Source organism: Manis pentadactyla, chromosome X (assembly GCF_030020395.1).
Source record: "Manis pentadactyla isolate mManPen7 chromosome X, mManPen7.hap1, whole genome shotgun sequence".
NCBI lineage: Eukaryota > Metazoa > Chordata > Mammalia > Pholidota > Manidae > Manis > Manis pentadactyla.
Window position 1 is genome coordinate 46,822,524 of NC_080038.1, and position 24,346 is coordinate 46,846,869.

The 24,346-nt window shown below is 49.1% G+C and overlaps 2 long non-coding RNA genes across 4 annotated transcripts; one reads left to right on the plus strand and one right to left on the minus strand.

Moving 5' to 3' along the window:
• Window positions 1-4,410: 4,410 nt before the first annotated feature.
• On the minus strand, window positions 4,411-5,806 carry LOC130681976 (uncharacterized). Of its 2 annotated transcripts, none has more exons than XR_008995287.1 (3): window positions 5,481-5,806; window positions 4,831-4,947; window positions 4,411-4,657 (listed from the first exon to the last, which is right to left on the minus strand). It is a non-coding gene; the product is annotated as an uncharacterized LOC130681976 (long non-coding RNA). The 2 variants fall into 2 exon arrangements; XR_008995288.1 differs by lacking the exon at window positions 5,481-5,806 and adding an exon at window positions 5,054-5,474.
• An 11,430-nt stretch (window positions 5,807-17,236) lies between these two features.
• On the plus strand, window positions 17,237-21,707 carry LOC130681975 (uncharacterized). 2 transcript variants are annotated; one of them, XR_008995286.1, is made up of 3 exons: window positions 17,241-17,880; window positions 18,054-20,929; window positions 21,383-21,707. It is a non-coding gene; the product is annotated as an uncharacterized LOC130681975 (long non-coding RNA). The 2 variants fall into 2 exon arrangements; XR_008995285.1 differs by lacking the exon at window positions 21,383-21,707 and having other exon boundaries at window positions 17,237-17,880; window positions 18,054-18,300.
• Window positions 21,708-24,346: the final 2,639 nt, after the last annotated feature.

Sequence of the window (24,346 nt, forward strand, 5' to 3'; positions counted from 1 at the left end):
TTTGCCGTGCATCTTTCCTGGGTGAAGCTGGTGTTGGGGCTGAGCCAGCCAAGGATACCCACCCATTTCAGCCTGACGTGGGTCACTTGCAGTGACTTGGGCCCATGACCTTGAATTACAAGCAAATGTTTCCTTTGGATAAAAACCAGTTCCCCTTCTTCGAGTTGCATTTCGGGGAGGTGGTGTTAATTTTGGGGATCTGTCCGAGATCCGGTTTGCGTGGGATGTGCCTGACACGGCAGCAGTAACGCTGCAGGGATTTCTCTGAGGGTAGGGAATGGGGGATCGGTAAAAGGTCAGTGGGACTGACAGGGGAAGGTGAGCAGAGCCAATAGGTGACGTTAGCTTCTGTGGGGGAAACGGAAGTTCCTGTGGCCTGGATCCTCACCTGACCCTAAGCTCCTCGATGATGTAGTTGGCCTCCTGCTAGGCGAATGCTTCCACACCCGCGGGCAATGAGCTATTACTGGCTGAGTCACTATGTAAAGAGCTGCGCCCCCGTGCACTGCGCAGAGGCAGAGAGGGAGGTGGGTTACGGGCCTGCAGACTGCTGGATGCGGACGGGATCCCAGTGCTCGACCAACATGTTGTCCCAGCGCTGGGAGAATAAAGCCACGTATAAACCCTTCTACCCCAAGAACGTTGCGTTGTCATTTCTCGGCCTCACGGAAGCCATAGTGAGCTTGCCCGGGGCTGAACCCCTCAGGCGGCAAGACAGCCTCACAAGCCTGAGCAAGAAAATGACAAACATTTGGGGGTATTGAGGAAGGGTGGAGGAGAAAGGGAAGACTGGAGAGGAGTAGAAAGAAAAAAGCAGAGTGAGTGAGGGTAGAGGATGGTTAAGGATAGTGTAACTTTTGGCTCGCAGGCAACGCCTTACAGTTTCTTAATTACGGTTCCAGTAAAATGCGTACCTCTCTCATTATAAAGGCAAGTAGGGATTCTCCAGGTAGGAAAGGCAAATTCCAATCTTTTTTAGTCACCAGAAGAGCTGTTGCCTTGCAACAAGGGAAAGTCTCTAAACATGCCATGGAGTAAATGTAGTAACCACATTGTTTTTTCATGTGAAACCTTCATAAGAGTATATGTCTATAATGCCTTAATAAAAAGGGAAATCTTTTGAGGAAATAAATAAACATGCCATGGAGAGGCCGACGGTATTATGGATGTATTTAATTCATTGGTATGCAAGAAGCTGTGTGATGGCCACGTGTAAATCCTCAAAGGTCCCTTGAAGCTCTGGTTCCTGTCCATGTCCCACCTTCCTTCACGGTGTTTTCAGGGTTATGCAGTGTAGCGGGTGGAACATACCCTGGAGATCTCGTCTTCTGTCCAATTAAAAAATGTCCCATCAATGCTGTCCAAAAGTAGTTCTCAAGTTTGTGTACTCTGATAGGTCATAGCCTGCAAATTCTTCATCAAGCTCCATTTCAGAGACACTGGAGAGACCAGACAGCAGCCTCGGTGTCTCCATAGCCCATCTGATTGGAGGCAACACCCAGATTTCTCCCAAAATCTTTGTGTGTAGTTTGTGTGTGTGTGTTTGCTAAAACATACGTGACGTAACGTTCACCGTTTTAAAGTGTACAGTCTGTTGGTAATAAGTACATTCACACTGTTGTGCAATCCTCACTATCATCCATCTCCCAAACTCTTTCTGTCTTGCAAAACTGAAACTCTGTACCAGCTAAACAATAACTGCCCATTTCCCCACCCACCTCCCAGCCCCTGGCAACTGCCAGTCGGCTTTCTGTCTCTAGCAATTGGACTACTCTGCTTACCTCATAGGAATGGAATCATACAGTCTTTGTCTTTTTGCGACGGGTCTACTTCACTTAGCATGATGTCTTCAGGGCTCATCCATGTCGTAGCACATGTCAGAATTCCCTCCCTTTTCAAGGCTATGTAATATTGCATCGTCACACATACCACGTTTTGTTAACCCATTCGTTTGTCAGCAGACACTTGGGCCACTCCCACCTTTTAGCTATTGTGGATAGTGCTGCCTCTGAACATGGGAGTACACATATCTGTTCAAGTCTCTGTTTCCAGTTCTTTTGGGCATATACCCAGAATTGGAATTGCTGGATCATATGGTAAATCGATGTTTAATCTCCTGTCTTTTGTGGGGGAGGAATCGCCATACTCCCAGTATCCTTCTCACAGAATGGAATGCTTGTGACTGTGGTTGTCTCAAGGTTTCATAGAAATGATCTGGAGTTACCAGACCATCTTCACTTCGATGAACCTGGATGGGAGCAAATTGTTTAGCACACTGGTCGGCCAAGGAATTTCCTGTTGTCTCATGGGTTTGTTTCCTAGGATGAGTTTCGACTCTGATGATGGCCAATTCCTTGAGGGAGGAGAAAGGCTTCTCGTAAGCTTGAACCTGCTCACCAAGCGTCATGCGAGTAACAACAGCGGTCAGTTGTTTCCACAGCATGCTGAAATCATAAAGCACGCCGACGGCACATGCGTCGTCTAGCTGTGCTGTGCTTGTCGAGGGACTTTCGTTGCCCCGGCCCCCCACCCGTTTCGGTTGTAGTGCCATCCGTCTGTGAGTGAAGTTTTCTCTTTGTTTATCACAATATGCACAAAATGTTGGACCAATTGTTGTACCTCCTGGATGGCAAGGTCTGCCAGCCCATTTTCTGCTTCTGAACAGCTGCTGATCTCTCAGGCTTAAGGCCATTAACCAAAAGGGTGGAGATCTCTGCAGTGCTGTTAGCATTTAGTGCCCACCCACTCGCACCCCCGCCCAGCATCCCTGCAAGTGCTCTCCAGTCAGTCTCCATAGTTAGAGACTCATTCTTCCTGCACCTGGCAACAGGATTACATTGTTCTCCAAGGAACGCTGGGGGTGGGTGGGTGGGGGCTGTCCAATTCAACTATACCACCGAAAAGAAATTCTCCTACCTCTACGGCTATAGCGGGTGCAGAGGGCATGTTATTCCTTTCAGGGTTAAATTCTCATTTGTGGGCACCCATGTGGCCCGGCCAAAGCAGGCTCTGGCACCTCCTCGACCTACTGAAAGGTGTCCTGCGATGCATCAGAGAGACATGTCAGTCAGCCTTTTAGGTAGTGGGAAATCTCTGATGTTGCCACGTAGTTGCAGGTAAGTCCCAACTCTCTCTGGTTATTGTGAAACTTCATTTGTTTTTTTGGGGTCTCCCAGGGATTTCAGTGGGGAGTTTTGGCAGGGGACTGGAAGCACAGGGAAGATTAGGGACAAAAACAAGTAACAGGACGGGTGGATCAGGAAGGTGTTTTTTTCCCCCCACCTTTGTAACAAAGAGTGATGCTATGCGTGAAAGGATGGATGGAATTAGCTACGTAAAAACCAAAGTATCTGTGCATCTGGAAAACCACAAGTGACTAAAAAGCCACACACACATAAGAAGAGCATCTGCAATGTATGTGCCTGAATGTGGGTCAAGATCGTCACCTGCAGCTGTTAAAATGAAAAGGCTAAGTACATTTACGACCCACTGAATGAATGCTCGTGAGAGTACAGAAAACCAAGACTCCTCACAGAATGTCGGTGACAATACAAATGGGTTTTGTGTCTTTTTGCAGTGTACACCAAGAGCGTTCAAAGTACTTTGTTCACGTCTTTTCGACGCAGTAAATCCACTCCTGAAATCTGTTACACATATCAGAGATGGTGAAAGATGTGTACGTACAGCTTTTTTGTTTCACTCTGTGACGGGATAATCTTTGAGGAATGTACCAATGCGCGTTCCTCCTGCACATTTCCTTGACTGACTTTCCCTAGAAGTTGCTAGTGTGTTTTCCACCAGAAAGCAGGAATGGGTGGTTGAAGAACAGGTATCTGCTGTAAGCAAATGTAAAGGGTGCATTTCGTCACAGTCTTGTGGCTTGGACATCTGTACCTGCTACAGACATTACAGCGAATACTGGAGAGAATAATTAATAATAATAGTAATAATAATACCACCGATAACATGATCTCCATAAGTGCCAGGAAGCAAGCAAAGAACCTGTTGGGTTGTATATGCTGCTCACCACCCCACGAAGCAGGTGCCATTCCCGCCACCCTCACTGTACACCTGTGCAGACTGTGGCACACGGGGGAGGAGTGCGTCGCCCAGGGTCTCCTGGCTCCTCAAAGAGGGCCCCAGTGTTCAGGTCCCAGGTCTACCACCTCTAGATTGCTCACCGGTTTGCAGGATGCTTTCCTGCTCTTCCCAGCACTAGAATGAAATAAAAGGTGCATTGGGAAGAGAGTAAAAGAGCCAGCGAAACGTCCTTAAAAGTGTAATAACATAGGAATCGTCCACAGTACTGTGTTAAACGGAAGGGGGAAGGGGAGAAGCAATGTAGGAGACCGTTCATACAGTACCACTCGAGTATTATAAAACGATAAATAATACGTGCAAAGAAGAGCATCGGGAAGAAAAGAGGTACTTGTTCATTTATTCCATGAATACGTGTTGCGAGCTCACAGCTAGGCGCTGTTTTGTGGGGGTGCCGAGAATACAATGCTGGGCAGACGCAGAGCAGGACAACCGTGATGCCTGCCTTACTCAGTTAGCAAGGTTACACGATGATATCGACCACTGGGGCGGGGATCGCAGGGCATTTCTCCTCTCCACCTCAGGTATTGCTTGTTTCACTCTTTTCCACTGTGTATTCCTGTAGGAAGAGAAATGAATAAAGCATTTTAAAGTCTTTTTCAAAAGGTGTTTAGTGACGAGGGTAACCTGCTGAAAATCTGCGTTTAGAAAGAGATATTCAAGTCATTATGCAACATGAACCTCATGTCTAAAGTGCACCTTAATGAATGAAAAGCCCCTAAGGATACTTACGCTGAAATATTGTTAAGTGGTCATCACTGGGTGATGGGACTGCGGAAACCATTGGATTTCTTTATCAAGCTTTCATTACCTGTCCTCCAAATTTTCGTCACTGACCGTGAGCGACTTCTACAACGACAGAACATCTTTTATCCTATGCAATACTCGGGTCCGTAAAACCCAGGAGATGCACCACCTCTAGCACGGCAATTCCGTGCTACTACCCCTTAGTCACCTCAGTCTCACTGAGATTACTGTGCAACGAAGGAGAGAGCCTTGAGACGGCAAAGACCTGGGCTCTGACTCGCCTCTGTCACCAAGAAGCTAGATGGCCTTCGCGAAGTCATCTGACCTGTCCGAGGTCAGAAAAACGGGTTCTTAAGGCATGTTTAATGACCTACACGAATGCCAACCGCACAGGGCCAAATGAAAAAGGAATCAGATAGGCTCCTGTTGCTATGTTGTAATCCAGGGCTAGGAAAAGATTAGGTCCGACATACATAAAGGGAAATGACCAGGCAAGTAAACTTTTCAAAACGTCACCGTATGTATTGGGCACCCACTAAGTGCTAGGTACCGCTCTGGTGCCGAGGACGAAGGAGCTCAACAAACAAACATGCACCACAGTTCCTGCCCGCACAGCGGTGAGCTGTGCTGCTCACCCTTGGATCACAGGTAATAATGTTTTGAACTCAAGATTCCCCCAAGCGTTCGACATTTACGATGTGTCTGTATCATTTTTCAGTGAGGTGGCTGTAAAGCTGAGAGAGCGATTTTGAAACAGGTGCAATTGAGTTTACAGAGGAGGAGGTTGAAGTCGTGGCGCAAAAATGGACGTCACTACATTGAAGAAGCCCCCGCTGTGCGGCCGTTTATCAGAAATAGCACCCCTGGTCGACCCGTGGGCTGCGGGCACTGTGGTTTAGGTTACGGTCCGTATCCGTCCTCCGAATTTTCGACAGCGAGGTCCACCGGCAAGACCGAAGGATTTACTCAGGACGGTTCGTAAAAGCGAAAACAACGTGGGGAAAGCCACCGACTAGACGCAGAGACCCAGAGAGGCCAGTTGTTGAGCAGCGGACCGGTCGCCCCCGGAGGAGAAAGGCCAAAGTGAAAGAGCAAATGGGTTTTCTCCTCGGGCCGTGAGTTGTGCCGGCAGGCCCCAAGGCCGGAAGAAGCTGCGGCGCCGGGAGCCGCGCGGCGCGGGCGCGGGCGCAGGCGCAGCAGAAAAGCGGCCGGTTTTCGCTGAAAAGCCTCCGCGCTGTTTTTTCGGGCGCGAGGGGCGGGGGAGTGACGGGCAGGAGGACGGGCGCGTGGCGCCACACTGCCCCCAGCAGGCCGGAGAAACAGAGCGCCAGCAGTCCGGGAGGAAAAGCCACCTTCCTCGCTGGCTTTCCGCGCACAGCCGTGAGGTGGTGGCTGAGGAGGAGAAGGGCGTGACGACGACCAGCAGGGAAAAGAAAGAAGCGGACCGGGCCGAGTGGCCCGGGTCCGGCCGTCCGCCGGCGCGACAGGCTCCCGCAGTCCCGTCCCCGGAACCAGAGCAACGGGCGGCCGGAAGGACGGGGCTGCGCTCGGCCGGGCCGGTTTCGGGCCTGCGGGCGGAGGGAGCCCAGCGAGGTCGGTGCCCGTCTCCCCGCGGGCGTCCGCCGCGGGCTTCCTCGCGGACCCCGTTAGCGAAGTGTCGGCGGAGGGACCCGACCGGGGATGTCCACGCCCTGCTGCTGTCGGCCGACAGCCGCGGCCCCAGCTGCCTGTACCGACCCCCCGGCCGCCTCTCCACGCCCGGGCCCGCGCCCGCGCCCACCCTGTTACGCAGGCTCGCCCCGCGGCGCTCCTCGCGCGGCCCTCTCAAAAACAAATCCCGCGAATGTAGGATTCTGAGAAGGGGCCTGGCCTTCTTGCTTGGCAGATCCCAAACACAGGCCTCATTTGTGGTCCCTACGACAAACATTGTGTATCTGCTTCCCGTCTGGGTACTTTGACGGAATGACCTTGTGCCTAGACAGCCGTCAAAGAAATGCACTGTAACGTCAGTTTCCCTACCTGCTAGCTTGTTGCGGAAGACTGTAGCTTCGACATCATGACTGATGCTCTGTTAGAAAACGAGTATACTCTTGGGGGAAAGCTGTCCTCTCCGGAGCTCTTCTTCGGAAGGACTGTGTTTGCCGGGCAGCTGTGCTAAACCGGGGCTCCAATAAATCTCTAATAAAACTCTCTTCTGGAGTTTTACGCTCGGACCTCTTTTCCTCCACGTTTCTTGGGGGGTAGTCAGAGGCCCTCAGAGTGACGCGCCTTGTGTAGCCCAGGGCTTCCCCGGTCGTGGCGCTAGGTATGGGCACAGAGGGGCCCCTTGTGCCCCTCCAGCCTCACAGCGCCCTCCGCTGAGCGGGTGAGTCCTCCTGACACCCGGACCTCCTCAGTTTTTCAGTTGGCGCTCCTGACCTTTGTTTGAGCTGGGTAAAACTTACCCTGGTATATATTCTAGGCAGGTTGACCTAGGGAAAGCCAAGGCTGATGGGATTGGCTAACACTGTTTGGCGAAAATGTTAGAGTGAAAAACTAGACACAACACGGTAAGGCTGGAACAAGATCGGTAAATGTAGGACAGACTGAGAATTCAGCTGCGAAGAATAGGGACACTTGCCCCTTCCTCCCAGAAGGCAGGAAGTGTTTGAGGGTATCCCTCGGGACCTGAGGCTGTCCCACCGCATCACCCTTAAAAATCACATTAAAATTGGTATATTGGCTCGTCCGGGGACACACACATAGGGACCGATCACCCAGTGCTTCACCGTCCCCTTAGTCAGTTGCTCAAGCCTCCCTAAAAGTTTAAACGCAAAACATCGGGATACCCTTCTTCAAAGACAGAACAATTCCCAAATGCTCAACAGCCACCCAGCAGCACCCCAGCTGGATTCATTCACGTGCAATACGTATGGCGGCTTTGACTTGCAAGCACTTAACTAAACGGGAAACCCTGAGTAAGGAAAACGAGGGAATGGCAAAATGCTCTCTTCACAGGACACGAGAAACTCTCGGATCCCGTAGCTAAATCAGAAAGACGTGCGGAGACAGCGGCCAACGTCGTCTCGACCTCGTCTGCTCCTACTCCCTTCTGTCCTCTTCTTCCCGAGCTCCCCCGTTGGGGCTTGCCTGCATTGCCACCTTCTCCTCATCCTCATGAATTAACTGTAATCAGATGAGTGAAGGCTGCCGGTAAAAAGAAATCCTAAGCTCCAGAAAAGCGTTATTAGAAGTTTATTTGAGCCCAGGAAACGTAGCCCTTGCCCAGAAGAAGAGAGCCCCGGAGAGGACAGCTTTCTTACAAGATGATATTCGTTTGCTGACGAAGAATATCCAGTCATGACGTCAAAGCTACAGTCTGAAACTGCAAGTTAGCAGGTAGAGACAGCTGACATTACAGGGCTCTTCTTTGATCATTATCTAGGCACAGGGTAATTCCCCAAAGGTATGCAGACGTGCAGCAGATACACAACGTTTGTCCTAGAGACCGCAAATCAGGCCTTCGTTTGCGATAACCCAAGCGGTAAGGCCAGGCACTTCTCAGAATCGTGCATTCTTTACATTTCTTCTTGACATTTTCCTCTTTTGATCAAAATCTTCCTGTAGGAAGCACTGATGATCCATATTAGTCCCCTGATGCCAGAGTGAAATTTCGTCTGCCCGGAGCTCCTCGCGTTCCTGCACGTCTCAGTAATCTTTGGTTGAGTTACTGGAATATTGCAGGGAACGCAGAAGCTCCGTGTCATCCGGCCACTATGGTTTTGAATTAAAGACGGTATGCATTTTCAGTTGGGTCACATTGTTGTGCTTTGATCCTACGTGCTTCTTTTTAAATTTGGGGGGCCAGAGAGGAGCTAGCCCCGAGTGAACAGCAATTACAAAGGCAAAGACAAGTAATTGCAATTAGGACAGTAATGCAGACTATACCAAATATCAGACTATACCGAATATCGTTCCGGAGCCCCAGGGCCCAAACCATGGGGCACGAAGGTCATTAGCACCAGGAGCAGCGGTACCTAACGCAGCGATGGGAGTTTTCACATGGCTTAAGAAGTGGGTAATGTTTTCCAAACTGTCTTGTATGAAAACAACATTCTGTTTTAATTATGGCACGAGTACCCCCCTTGAGGTACAGTTAGAATGTCTAAAGCCATATGATCCTGTACAGCACTTTTTTCGCGAGTTACTTCTGCATCAAGACGGGATAATCCTTGTTGGCTCCCACTTAGAGCTTGTTGAGTAAATCTGGTGTGTCGGTGTGAACGATGACATCCTCAATTCCTATAGAAGGAGTAAATACAATCGTTAAATGGCCATACCCATGAAAAACAGCACGTGTCCACGAGGCCTTCAAATGTGGCATAGTTGCGACAGTGGAGACGTGTGCTTGATCTTTCCTTGTCCAAGGGAATCCCAAAGTCTATCTCCCGAACGGTCCAGGTAGAAGCCAAGGCCTGAGATTAGTTCTGCAGAGCCAAAGCCACTGAGTTCCATCAGGAGCAATCCAGTAACTACCAGGCCTCCAGAGCCAGTGAGCAGCAAACCAATCACCACTTGCTAATAATGTTAGGGCGTGGTTATGTTAGGCAGGAAAACAGATATGAGCGGGGTGGAAAGAGCATAAGGCCAGGAAAGCCCAGAGTTAATCAGTTAAAGCTCAAAAAGCCAGGAGCAGCCTGGCCTGGAATGTTTGAATATTCCCCAGGTAAAGGAGGGTACCTCAGCATAGCCCATGTCTTTATTGTGTTAATCATGCAGGCCCAGCTTATTTTTTTAACTTTACCTATATGCTGGGTTTTTCTTCTCCTTTGGCCCTAATCAAGTAGTTTGCAACCTAGCCAACTAATTTAGCATGCAGGCCCAGCCGTAAACAACATAGTAAAAGGCAGGAAGGATTCCATCTTAAAGATAAGATTGCATTTTAACACCGAGGAAGTTAGTAAGTAAGATTCTTAACTTACTCTTTAGCAAACAGACAATAACTCAGCCCACCTTGGGGGCTGGGCAGGCAGTCTTGTTTGATATGCTCCCAGACCAAGATGCCGGTTATCTCAGGGGAGAAATCAGAGCAGGAAGTTCCTTGTGCTAATTCTAAATATTCAGAGACCACTTAACAAGTCTGCACCCCCAGCCCTTAGTCACACTCCTGATGAATCCTTAAAAGGGGGATCCCCCAACCTTTCGGGGCGCTCCTCTCTCTGTGGTCGCCTGCACTTTCTAAGTGCGTAACCTTTTAATCTTACACTCTCTCTCTCCAACCTTTCAGGGCGCCTCTCCTCGCTGAGGTTGCCTGCTGCACTTTTTCTCTCCTTAAGTAACTTTAAATAAAACTTTACTCTGCTTCACTACTGTGTCTCTGCCCTTCGATTCTTTGTCGCGGCGGGGACAAGGACCGAGGAAAATACACATCGGTCCCCTCAACACTTACAGTATTGGTAAGGTATGCATCCCGTTTGTCACGTTTGTCACGTACAGTTTGGAGGGTTATCCTTAGAATTATTTCTTTGTTCCCAACAGAGTGGAGCAACTGAACTTGATTTTTTGTAACCAGGGTTGAGCCATACAAATCCATCCAGTAGCTGGGAAAAAGTCTGTCATCAGTTACGCCAGTTGGCTTATAAAAATAAGGAGTAAGTCTCCTTTTTGTTGGGCTTGCTTAGTGATATCACACTGTGAAAAGGTGAACCCGTGGCCAGGGCGAGATAGACTAACAGGGCAGTAATCTGGATCCCAGTTAGTAACTTGGGATTGTAATACTGCGTTGACACTCACGTATTCGTGTATGTATTCGAGACCGCAAACTAGACCAGTCTTTTCCTTGGAGTAGGGAAACCCACCAAGGTAACCCAAGAAGTACTGGATATAGGTAGCTGTCCAAAGACCCAACAGTTTGACCGAATGACCCTTTTTTTTTTCTTTTGTAAACAAATATAGCCATCGTAAGAATATGTTAGCATCAGGATCTTCCAGTATTAATGGGGAGAAACAGAGGGTTAAGAGCAAAAGATGGAGAATATTGGCATGTACAGGCGAGGTCGGGGATCATGGGAAAAGCATGTCATTCAGATGTCGGCTGGTTCTCATCCTAGTCAGATGAAGTTTATTTGGTCAATTGGAGTCAAATATCAGAAATGGGAGTTGAAGTCCACTGAGGCATAGGAGCCCTTTGAAAATGAGAAGTGTGAATCCATGAGCCCATACCTTTTACTTTAGCAGCACAAGGACTGGTTAGTAACACCAGGTAAGATCCCTTCCAGGGAGGCTGTAAGGAGTCTTTTCATTTGGTGTCTCTTCTCATAGACACAGTCTCCGGGTTGTAACCCACGGTCTTTAAATTCTTCATCTCCTTGGAGGCTAGTGAGAAAAGGGTAACTAAAGGTTCATTTTGCTTGAGTGGTTTAATAAGACCAGAGCAATAACGAGAAATATCTCCCTTTAATAGAGGAGGTTCACGTTCTCCTTCATCTAATCGCATTGGTCTATCCGTTGTAATCTCAAGTGGCGAGAGCTGGTGTTTTCCAAAGGGTGTAGATCTGAGACTTGGTAAAGCTAGTGGGTGAGCTTTTGGTCAGGGAAGGTTAAAGACGTCCATGAGTTTTGCCAATTGAGTTTTTATGATACCTAATATTAGCCCTTTCTACCAACCCAGATGGCTGAGGAGGATAAGCACACTGAAAATGCGGCATGCCTTATAGGCCAGATACTGCAGATAGAATTAATTACTTTTCCGGTAAAATACGACCCTCCATCGCTATGTAATTCAGATGGCGTTCCCCAGGTGGGAATCATTTTTCTCTAGTGACAATGTTCCAACAGCGAGGGCCGTTGCTCTTCTCCAAGGGAAAGCTTCCACCCAATGTGAAAACATACAAGCTAGTACAAAGACATTATCTATATCCCTGAGATGACGGCAATTGAATGAAATCCACTTGCCACATCTCGAAAGGTCCCATCAGCAAAGGAAAATGACCCTGGGAACCATGAAGGGGCTTTCCGGGATTATATTTAGGACAAACAGTACAGTGAGAGTAAACCATATGAGCGAATGCAGTAAGTAAAAGGTCTCCAGCAATACTGTTTTCCCCATAGAACCATTTTTTTCAGGTCCCCAGTGACTGATTCGTTTGGTGAATACAGGTAGGTATGGCATTTGGACTCCGAGTATGAGAGGTTTGTTACTGGACCCAAGACATACCTCTGTAGTGGAAGCAAAGTTTCCCCTTTTTGATGCCCCAGTTTTTTCCCTCATCAGTAGCTACTCTCTGAGCCTATACAACGAGGAAATCTTCTGAAGTCTTTAGTTGTGAAAAGTAGAGGACGTTCTCGAGATTTTGCATAATTACCACTTGGGGCAGCTTGTTTTGCCGCCGCATCCGCAAGGTGGCTGCCTTTAAGCTCCCATAGTATTTGACTTAGGATGTCCAAGGACCTTCATAATAGGTGCTTGTTTTGCTAACTGGACAGCCTCAGGAATTGGCCATTTTTGATAGGTTGCCCAGGAGAGGTGAGAACACCCTGCTGTTTCCACAGCATATCAAAATCATGTGCTATCCCAAAGGGATTAACGGCTGTCAGTATACATATTAGCTATTGTATCGCTAGCTAAATGGCAAGGCTGAGTTCTTAAAGCAATCAGTTCAGCTTGTACTGATTTAGCAGTAGGCAAAGAACAGGTTTCAGTAACATCTGTCGAAGAAATAATGGCACATCCAGCCTGGTAAAGTCCTGTAGCATCCTTAAGATATGAGTCATCTGTAAACCAAATAAAACCGGCAGTATTAATAGGAGTTCCCTGTCGATCGTTCCTGGGGATAAGAAAAAAAAAAATCACTTAAGGGGATGCAGTCATGTTCATGACTACCTTCTTCGGTGGGAAGTAAAGGATCGGGGTGGAGAGTATCGCATCTAAGCTAGAGTTACATTGGTAACTCTCGCTTTTTGAGAGTTTATCTCGGACGTAGAACATAAAAACCGTCATCAACATAGTGAATCAGGGTGGCATTATTAGGAGGTTTAGTATCTGCTAAATCTACGTTTGGAATCTGAGAGAAGTAAGTTGGACTCTGAGTACACCCTTGTGGTGTAACTGTCCACGTGTATTGTCTATCTTCCCAGGTGAAGGCAAACAAATATTGACTGTCCTTTTCCATGGGAATACTGGAAAATGCACTACATCGGTCCGTCACAGAGAAACAAGTAGTGTCTGGGGGAACTGAAGAAAGTAAGGTATGCAGGTTAAGGGCTACAGGGTGACAGGGTATCGCAAAATTACTCGGTGCTCTTAAATCTCGGACAGATCTCCATCCTTTCCCATTTGATTGTCTTACAAGTGAAACAGGAGTATTACAAAGACTGGTGCGGGGAATAATAAGTCCTTTTAAAAGATACTCTCGCAGAATAGGCTTTACTCCATCTATTATTGCTTCAGGTTTAAGCTGATGTTGTCAGATATTGGCAAAGGCTTTTGTTTCATCAATAGTTACTTTCATAGGCGTGGCTGGCTTAATTTTTCTGGTGTCAGAGGGAGTAGTCCATAACTCTGCCGGTACGTGGGGTAATTAATAATATAGCTCACTGGTTCTGGGAGCAGTAGGAATCATTATTCTTTCAGAACCAAATTCCACTTCATTTTTCCTTTCTAAATCTAAAAACATGTCTTGTTTAGAAGAGACACTGATGTGGGCACTATAGATTTCGAGAAAAATCTCTGCCCGTTAAAGGGATCGGAGCACTGTCAAGGAACAGAAATGAGCACTTCCCGGTGATATTTCCTACGTGAAAAGTTATAGGTGTGGACTTGAAAGACTTGAATGGGCATACTGGAGACCCCTATCGTTGGAACCAAATTTTTACCCCAAGCAGTAAGGTAGGGTTAAGAAGGACTAGTGTGGCCCCTGTGTCTATTAAGGCCTTAGAGGTCTCCCCTTCAGTTGTATTATTAATCTCTCCTAAAGTGTAAGTAAGCAAGAAGGGGAATGTCCTCCCTTTTTCCCCAGAGTATCCCTAGTCCTCCTTTTCTTTTGCTTTTCAAGGTGCCGCCTAAGCTTGTGACGGTCTTTTCTAAGATGTCCAGGCTTTCTACCCTACTAACAGAGACTGTCTTTTGACCTCAAGGGGTCCCTGGAAAGGTTTTCAGCTGGGATTACCCAGTTGTTGTTGTTGTAACCGTAAATTTATCATCTTAGTAGCCTCGGCCTTCTCTCTCTTTAATGAAGTTATTGCAAGTTGATCTGCAAGAGTAACGACGGCAGTACTAGGTAAGGTAGCCCACGTCACATCGTATCATTTTATCGGCAAAGCCAATTCTTCTTCCAAACCTTGTAAAGAGGCAGAATTTTAAAGTGGGTTGTTTTGATGGCCTTGAAAGCTTTCAAAGGCATCCCTGAATGTTGTCTAAGAGGTTGTTTTTTGCCAGTCTCTCAAAATGATCCAAGATAGGTTTGTCTGGCTTTCTTTTACGTTGTTGTGGTTTGGCCCAGTCTACGTTTTTAGGGAAATTTGGGGGGATTGCTTGATGCAGCCTTTGTGTAGTTCTCCTGCAGTTTTCAAGATTAACAGCCTCACGTCTACGAAAATCCTCAATGGCAGTTTAACCAATTCCGCGTCATCTATCCATTCTTTAGCTTTGCTCTCTGATACTAACATATGTGTAAGCGGACACAGAGCTGACTAGTCAGGTTCAGAGGCTCAGATCAAATTCCTTTGCAAACCCTACTCGGTCTTGTGAAGGGTCATGAAACTCTTTAGTTAGACTCTTGAGTTCAGCTTGAGATCACGTGCTGTAAACTCTGATGCTTCCCACCCGGTTATACTTTCTCCTTAAGGGAGCTTTAAAACTTTTAGGGCCAGCAAGAGTAAATTTCTGAGGTTGAGGAGAAGGTGGCAATGCAGGCAAGCCCCAACGGGGGAGCTCGGGAAGAAGAGGACAGAAGGGAGTAGGAGCAGACGAGGTCGAGACGACGTTGGCCGCTGTCTCCGCACGTCTTTCTGATTTAGCTACGGGATCCGAGAGTTTCTCGTGTCCTGTGAAGAGAGCATTTTGCCATTCCCTCGTTTTCCTTACTCAGGGTTTCCCGTTTAGTTAAGTGCTTGCAAGTCAAAGCCGCCATACGTATTGCACGTGAATGAATCCAGCTGGGGTGCTGCTGGGTGGCTGTTGAGCATTTGGGAATTGTTCTGTCTTTGAAGAAGGGTATCCCGATGTTTTGCGTTTAAACTTTTAGGGAGGCTTGAGCAACTGACTAAGGGGACGGTGAAGCACTGGGTGATCGGTCCCTATGTGTGTGTCCCCGGACGAGCCAATATACCAATTTTAATGTGATTTTTAAGGGTGATGCGGTGGGACAGCCTCAGGTCCCGAGGGATACCCTCAAACACTTCCTGCCTTCTGGGAGGAAGGGGCAAGTGTCCCTATTCTTCGCAGCTGAATTCTCAGTCTGTCCTACATTTACCGATCTTGTTCCAGCCTTACCGTGTTGTGTCTAGTTTTTCACTCTAACATTTTCGCCAAACAGTGTTAGCCAATCCCATCAGCCTTGGCTTTCCCTAGGTCAACCTGCCTAGAATATATACCAGGGTAAGTTTTACCCAGCTCAAACAAAGGTCAGGAGCGCCAACTGAAAAACTGAGGAGGTCCGGGTGTCAGGAGGACTCACCCGCTCAGCGGAGGGCGCTGTGAGGCTGGAGGGGCACAAGGGGCCCCTCTGTGCCCATACCTAGCGCCACGACCGGGGAAGCCCTGGGCTACACAAGGCGCGTCACTCTGAGGGCCTCTGACTACCCCCCAAGAAACGTGGAGGAAAAGAGGTCCGAGCGTAAAACTCCAGAAGAGAGTTTTATTAGAGATTTATTGGAGCCCCGGTTTAGCACAGCTGCCCGGCAAACACAGTCCTTCCGAAGAAGAGCTCCGGAGAGGACAGCTTTCCCCCAAGAGTATACTCGTTTTCTAACAGAGCATCAGTCATGATGTCGAAGCTACAGTCTTCCGCAACAAGCTAGCAGGTAGGGAAACTGACGTTACAGTGCATTTCTTTGACGGCTGTCTAGGCACAAGGTCATTCCGTCAAAGTACCCAGACGGGAAGCAGATACACAATGTTTGTCGTAGGGACCACAAATGAGGCCTGTGTTTGGGATCTGCCAAGCAAGAAGGCCAGGCCCCTTCTCAGAATCCTACATTCGCGGGATTTGTTTTTGAGAGGGCTGCGCGAGGAGCGCCGCGGGGCGAGCCTGCGTAACAGGGTGGGCGCGGGCGCGGGCCCGGGCGTGGAGAGGCGGCCGGGGGGTCGGTACAGGCAGCTGGGGCCGCGGCTGTCGGCCGACAGCAGCAGGGCGTGGACATCCCCGGTCGGGTCCCTCCGCCGACACTTCGCTAACGGGGTCCGCGAGGAAGCCCGCGGCGGACGCCCGCGGGGAGACGGGCACCGACCTCGCTGGGCTCCCTCCGCCCGCAGGCCCGAAACCGGCCCGGCCGAGCGCAGCCCCGTCCTTCCGGCCGCCCGTTGCTCTGGTTCCGGGGACGGGACTGCGGGAGCCTGTCGCGCCGGCGGACGGCCGGACCCGGGCCACTCGGCCCGGTCCGCTTCTTTCTTTTCCCTGCTGGTCGTCGTCACGCCCTTCTCCTCCTCAGCCACCACCTCACGGCTGTGCGCGGAAAGCCAGCGAGGAAGGTGGCTTTTCCTCCCGGACTGCTGGCGCTCTGTTTCTCCGGCCTGCTGGGGGCAGTGTGGCGCCACGCGCCCGTCCTCCTGCCCGTCACTCCCCCGCCCCTCGCGCCCGAAAAAACAGCGCGGAGGCTTTTCAGCGAAAACCGGCCGCTTTTCTGCTGCGCCTGCGCCCGCGCCCGCGCCGCGCGGCTCCCGGCGCCGCAGCTTCTTCCGGCCTTGGGGCCTGCCGGCACAACTCACGGCCCGAGGAGAAAACCCATTTGCTCTTTCACTTTGGCCTTTCTCCTCCGGGGGCGACCGGTCCGCTGCTCAACAACTGGCCTCTCTGGGTCTCTGCGTCTAGTCGGTGGCTTTCCCCACGTTGTTTTCGCTTTTACGAACCGTCCTGAGTAAATCCTTCGGTCTTGCCGGTGGACCTCGCTGTCGAAAATTCGGAGGACGGATACGGACCGTAACCTAAACCACAGTGCCCGCAGCCCACGGGTCGACCAGGGGTGCTATTTCTGATAAACGGCCGCACAGCGGGGGCTTCTTCAATGTAGTGACGTCCATTTTTGCGCCACGACTTCAACCTCCTCCTCTGTAAACTCAATTGCACCTGTTTCAAAATCGCTCTCTCAGCTTTACAGCCACCTCACTGAAAAATGATACAGACACATCGTAAATGTCGAACGCTTGGGGGAATCTTGAGTTCAAAACATTATTACCTGTGATCCAAGGGTGAGCAGCACAGCTCACCGCTGTGCGGGCAGGAACTGTGGTGCATGTTTGTTTGTTGAGCTCCTTCGTCCTCGGCACCAGAGCGGTACCTAGCACTTAGTGGGTGCCCAATACATACGGTGACGTTTTGAAAAGTTTACTTGCCTGGTCATTTCCCTTTATGTATGTCGGACCTAATCTTTTCCTAGCCCTGGATTACAACATAGCAACAGGAGCCTATCTGATTCCTTTTTCATTTGGCCCTGTGCGGTTGGCATTCGTGTAGGTCATTAAACATGCCTTAAGAACCCGTTTTTCTGACCTCGGACAGGTCAGATGACTTCGCGAAGGCCATCTAGCTTCTTGGTGACAGAGGCGAGTCAGAGCCCAGGTCTTTGCCGTCTCAAGGCTCTCTCCTTCGTTGCACAGTAATCTCAGTGAGACTGAGGTGACTAAGGGGTAGTAGCACGGAATTGCCGTGCTAGAGGTGGTGCATCTCCTGGGTTTTACGGACCCGAGTATTGCATAGGATAAAAGATGTTCTGTCATTGTAGAAGTCGCTCACGGTCAGTGACGAAAATTTGGAGGACAGGTAATGAAAGCTTGATAAAGAAATCCAATGGTTTCCGCAGTCCCATCACCCAGTGATGACCACTTAACAATATTTCAGCGTAAGTATCCTTAGGGGCTTTTCATTCATTAAGGTGCACTTTAGACATGAGGTTCATGTTGCATAATGACTTGAATATCTCTTTCTAAACGCAGATTTTCAGCAGGTTACCCTCGTCACTAAACACCTTTTGAAAAAGACTTTAAAATGCTTTATTCATTTCTCTTCCTACAGGAATACACAGTGGAAAAGAGTGAAACAAGCAATACCTGAGGTGGAGAGGAGAAATGCCCTGCGATCCCCGCCCCAGTGGTCGATATCATCGTGTAACCTTGCTAACTGAGTAAGGCAGGCATCACGGTTGTCCTGCTCTGCGTCTGCCCAGCATTGTATTCTCGGCACCCCCACAAAACAGCGCCTAGCTGTGAGCTCGCAACACGTATTCATGGAATAAATGAACAAGTACCTCTTTTCTTCCCGATGCTCTTCTTTGCACGTATTATTTATCGTTTTATAATACTCGAGTGGTACTGTATGAACGGTCTCCTACATTGCTTCTCCCCTTCCCCCTTCCGTTTAACACAGTACTGTGGACGATTCCTATGTTATTACACTTTTAAGGACGTTTCGCTGGCTCTTTTACTCTCTTCCCAATGCACCTTTTATTTCATTCTAGTGCTGGGAAGAGCAGGAAAGCATCCTGCAAACCGGTGAGCAATCTAGAGGTGGTAGACCTGGGACCTGAACACTGGGGCCCTCTTTGAGGAGCCAGGAGACCCTGGGCGACGCACTCCTCCCCCGTGTGCCACAGTCTGCACAGGTGTACAGTGAGGGTGGCGGGAATGGCACCTGCTTCGTGGGGTGGTGAGCAGCATATACAACCCAACAGGTTCTTTGCTTGCTTCCTGGCACTTATGGAGATCATGTTATCGGTGGTATTATTATTACTATTATTATTAATTATTCTCTCCAGTATTCGCTGTAATGTCTGTAGCAGGTACAGATGTCCAAGCCACAAGACTGTGACGAAATGCACCCTTTACATTTGCTTACAGCAGATACCTGTTCTTCAACCACCCATTCCTGCTTTCTGGTGGAAAACACACTAGCAACTTCTAGGGAAAGTCAGTCAAGGAAATGTGCAGGAGGAACGCGCATTGGTACATTCCTCAAAGATTATCCCGTCACAGAGTGAAACAAAAAAGCTGTACGTACACATCTTTCACCATCTCTGATATGTGTAACAGATTTCAGGAGTGGATTTACTGCGTCGAAAAGACGTGAACAAAGTACTTTGAACGCTCTTGGTGTACACTGCAAAAAGACACAAAACCCATTTGTATTGTCACCGACATTCTGTGAGGAGTCTTGGTTTTCTGTACTCTCACGAGCATTCATTCAGTGGGTCGTAAATGTACTTAGCCTTTTCATTTTAACAGCTGCAGGTGACGATCTTGACCCACATTCAGGCACATACATTGCAGATGCTCTTCTTATGTGTGTGTGGCTTTTTAGTCACTTGTGGTTTTCCAGATGCACAGATACTTTGGTTTTTACGTAGCTAATTCCATCCATCCTTTCACGCATAGCATCACTCTTTGTTACAAAGGTGGGGGGAAAAAAACACCTTCCTGATCCACCCGTCCTGTTACTTGTTTTTGTCCCTAATCTTCCCTGTGCTTCCAGTCCCCTGCCAAAACTCCCCACTGAAATCCCTGGGAGACCCCAAAAAAACAAATGAAGTTTCACAATAACCAGAGAGAGTTGGGACTTACCTGCAACTACGTGGCAACATCAGAGATTTCCCACTACCTAAAAGGCTGACTGACATGTCTCTCTGATGCATCGCAGGACACCTTTCAGTAGGTCGAGGAGGTGCCAGAGCCTGCTTTGGCCGGGCCACATGGGTGCCCACAAATGAGAATTTAACCCTGAAAGGAATAACATGCCCTCTGCACCCGCTATAGCCGTAGAGGTAGGAGAATTTCTTTTCGGTGGTATAGTTGAATTGGACAGCCCCCACCCACCCACCCCCAGCGTTCCTTGGAGAACAATGTAATCCTGTTGCCAGGTGCAGGAAGAATGAGTCTCTAACTATGGAGACTGACTGGAGAGCACTTGCAGGGATGCTGGGCGGGGGTGCGAGTGGGTGGGCACTAAATGCTAACAGCACTGCAGAGATCTCCACCCTTTTGGTTAATGGCCTTAAGCCTGAGAGATCAGCAGCTGTTCAGAAGCAGAAAATGGGCTGGCAGACCTTGCCATCCAGGAGGTACAACAATTGGTCCAACATTTTGTGCATATTGTGATAAACAAAGAGAAAACTTCACTCACAGACGGATGGCACTACAACCGAAACGGGTGGGGGGCCGGGGCAACGAAAGTCCCTCGACAAGCACAGCACAGCTAGACGACGCATGTGCCGTCGGCGTGCTTTATGATTTCAGCATGCTGTGGAAACAACTGACCGCTGTTGTTACTCGCATGACGCTTGGTGAGCAGGTTCAAGCTTACGAGAAGCCTTTCTCCTCCCTCAAGGAATTGGCCATCATCAGAGTCGAAACTCATCCTAGGAAACAAACCCATGAGACAACAGGAAATTCCTTGGCCGACCAGTGTGCTAAACAATTTGCTCCCATCCAGGTTCATCGAAGTGAAGATGGTCTGGTAACTCCAGATCATTTCTATGAAACCTTGAGACAACCACAGTCACAAGCATTCCATTCTGTGAGAAGGATACTGGGAGTATGGCGATTCCTCCCCCACAAAAGACAGGAGATTAAACATCGATTTACCATATGATCCAGCAATTCCAATTCTGGGTATATGCCCAAAAGAACTGGAAACAGAGACTTGAACAGATATGTGTACTCCCATGTTCAGAGGCAGCACTATCCACAATAGCTAAAAGGTGGGAGTGGCCCAAGTGTCTGCTGACAAACGAATGGGTTAACAAAACGTGGTATGTGTGACGATGCAATATTACATAGCCTTGAAAAGGGAGGGAATTCTGACATGTGCTACGACATGGATGAGCCCTGAAGACATCATGCTAAGTGAAGTAGACCCGTCGCAAAAAGACAAAGACTGTATGATTCCATTCCTATGAGGTAAGCAGAGTAGTCCAATTGCTAGAGACAGAAAGCCGACTGGCAGTTGCCAGGGGCTGGGAGGTGGGTGGGGAAATGGGCAGTTATTGTTTAGCTGGTACAGAGTTTCAGTTTTGCAAGACAGAAAGAGTTTGGGAGATGGATGATAGTGAGGATTGCACAACAGTGTGAATGTACTTATTACCAACAGACTGTACACTTTAAAACGGTGAACGTTACGTCACGTATGTTTTAGCAAACACACACACACAAACTACACACAAAGATTTTGGGAGAAATCTGGGTGTTGCCTCCAATCAGATGGGCTATGGAGACACCGAGGCTGCTGTCTGGTCTCTCCAGTGTCTCTGAAATGGAGCTTGATGAAGAATTTGCAGGCTATGACCTATCAGAGTACACAAACTTGAGAACTACTTTTGGACAGCATTGATGGGACATTTTTTAATTGGACAGAAGACGAGATCTCCAGGGTATGTTCCACCCGCTACACTGCATAACCCTGAAAACACCGTGAAGGAAGGTGGGACATGGACAGGAACCAGAGCTTCAAGGGACCTTTGAGGATTTACACGTGGCCATCACACAGCTTCTTGCATACCAATGAATTAAATACATCCATAATACCGTCGGCCTCTCCATGGCATGTTTATTTATTTCCTCAAAAGATTTCCCTTTTTATTAAGGCATTATAGACATATACTCTTATGAAGGTTTCACATGAAAAAACAATGTGGTTACTACATTTACTCCATGGCATGTTTAGAGACTTTCCCTTGTTGCAAGGCAACAGCTCTTCTGGTGACTAAAAAAGATTGGAATTTGCCTTTCCTACCTGGAGAATCCCTACTTGCCTTTATAATGAGAGAGGTACGCATTTTACTGGAACCGTAATTAAGAAACTGTAAGGCGTTGCCTGCGAGCCAAAAGTTACACTATCCTTAACCATCCTCTACCCTCACTCACTCTGCTTTTTTCTTTCTACTCCTCTCCAGTCTTCCCTTTCTCCTCCACCCTTCCTCAATACCCCCAAATGTTTGTCATTTTCTTGCTCAGGCTTGTGAGGCTGTCTTGCCGCCTGAGGGGTTCAGCCCCGGGCAAGCTCACTATGGCTTCCGTGAGGCCGAGAAATGACAACGCAACGTTCTTGGGGTAGAAGGGTTTATACGTGGCTTTATTCTCCCAGCGCTGGGACAACATGTTGGTCGAGCACTGGGATCCCGTCCGCATCCAGCAGTCTGCAGGCCCGTAACCCACCTCCCTCTCTGCCTCTGCGCAGTGCACGGGGGCGCAGCTCTTTACATAGTGACTCAGCCAGTAATAGCTCATTGCCCGCGGGTGTGGAAGCATTCGCCTAGCAGGAGGCCAACTACATCATCGAGGAGCTTAGGGTCAGGTGAGGATCCAGGCCACAGGAACTTCCGTTTCCCCCACAGAAGCTAACGTCACCTATTGGCTCTGCTCACCTTCCCCTGTCAGTCCCACTGACCTTTTACCGATCCCCCATTCCCTACCCTCAGAGAAATCCCTGCAGCGTTACTGCTGCCGTGTCAGGCACATCCCACGCAAACCGGATCTCGGACAGATCCCCAAAATTAACACCACCTCCCCGAAATGCAACTCGAAGAAGGGGAACTGGTTTTTATCCAAAGGAAACATTTGCTTGTAATTCAAGGTCATGGGCCCAAGTCACTGCAAGTGACCCACGTCAGGCTGAAATGGGTGGGTATCCTTGGCTGGCTCAGCCCCAACACCAGCTTCACCCAGGAAAGATGCACGGCAAAAAGCACAGTGCTCTTCCGTCCTGGAGAACACCCAGGGTGTGATTCAAATTTCATTGTGGGCCCACTGCTTCTTGGCTTTTTGTTGTTGTTGCTTTCTTTTAACCGGCCAGCTGGGCTGGGTCATGTTATGTCACCCATCTCTTTTCGTCTTTCCGACCGTACAGCCGGACAGGGTCACCTGTTTGGTTGTGGGGTCACACCCTTACTCCTGCACGGGAACAGTCCGTGGGAAGGAGCAAGAACATCCCTCTGCAAAACACCCATTCTCATCAGGGGACGAGAAGGAGCTCCGTGAAGAACGTCAACAGCTTGGGAGCGACCTAGGTGTGCTCGCCGCCACCGGGAACAGGTCTTACGGTGCACTCTTCTCTGGAGGAGGGGCTCTGTTGCGCTGCTGAAGAAGTTCGATGCAGTGTCTGGGTTTCCCGTGCTCTCTCATCCGTGAAGTTGCCAGAGCGGCCAACGATGCCACCCAAAGTACTGACACGCTTGAGAGGTGCCGGGACTCCAGTGGCTGCTGCTCATCATCGACCGGCATTAGACACCATGCTGGCACCTAGGGATGCACTTGTGCGGTTGACAACGACGAGTGCTGCCCCGTACGACCACCCAAACCTCTCAGATGTCCTTTTGGAGAATCAGCACATCTGTGAAGCCAGCCGAAACGTTTGTCGAGTGCACGACCCACTCCTGCACTCTGGGCCCTCCCGTCGTCATTGGGTGGCTGAGCACGGGACCCCTGTCCCTGAGTATTCCCAACAGGGATATACAGTCCTGGGGATGCACTTTCCCCCAAGGGCTACTGATCATTTTCCTTTGAATTCTGATAAGAATACTCCTCGTCAACTGCATCCAATCACATCTAATCAAGACCGGCAGCACTGTCCTATCCAAGCAGATGATCCTGTCAAGCAGTGATTAAGGGCCAGAAGACCGAAGAACAAACTACTTCCCCAACCCGCTATGAGAGACCCCTTGACTCAGTGCACAGCCCTTGTACGTCGCTGTTGCTTCCTCTCCGAAAGCAACTGGCTGATGACAAAGGCACTTCACCTTGTTTAAGAGGAGGCGCCGTGAAATGATTCAAAGAGACCCCAGTTTTCCTTGCTTCAGACCTTGCCTCCTTTAACTTCTCTTCTCTTCTTTCTCTTCTCTTCTCTTCTCTTCTCTTCTCTTCTCTTCTCTTCTCCTCTCTTCTCTTCTCTTGGCCTCGCTTCTCTTCGCCTCACTTCTCTTTTCTCCTCCCTCCTCCACCTTGGGTTTGGTGGTTGTTACTTCCACCGACCAGAAGACAACAAGCAGTAAAGCAGACAAAAAGCAGCTCTCCGAGAGCTCTTCTGATACCTGCTGCAATGAGATTGCACCAAGGAGCCCAGCAGGACACACGAAAAAGGCGGACCAGTTTCCCCACCATTCCAACCACACATTGGTAGCACTTAAGCCAACAAACTAAACTGCAACCTGGGAAATACCACAGTCATCACCTCTCTTCTCCTTTCCCCAGAAAAGCTCTAGTTCTGCTTCGCTTCAGAGATCGTCCTGGTCTTAAGGGGATGCACATCAGCTGAATAAAGATTTTAGCCTCTGTTTGAATTGCTTTCACTCACTTTTTTTCTCAGCAGTTCTACCACTAGCC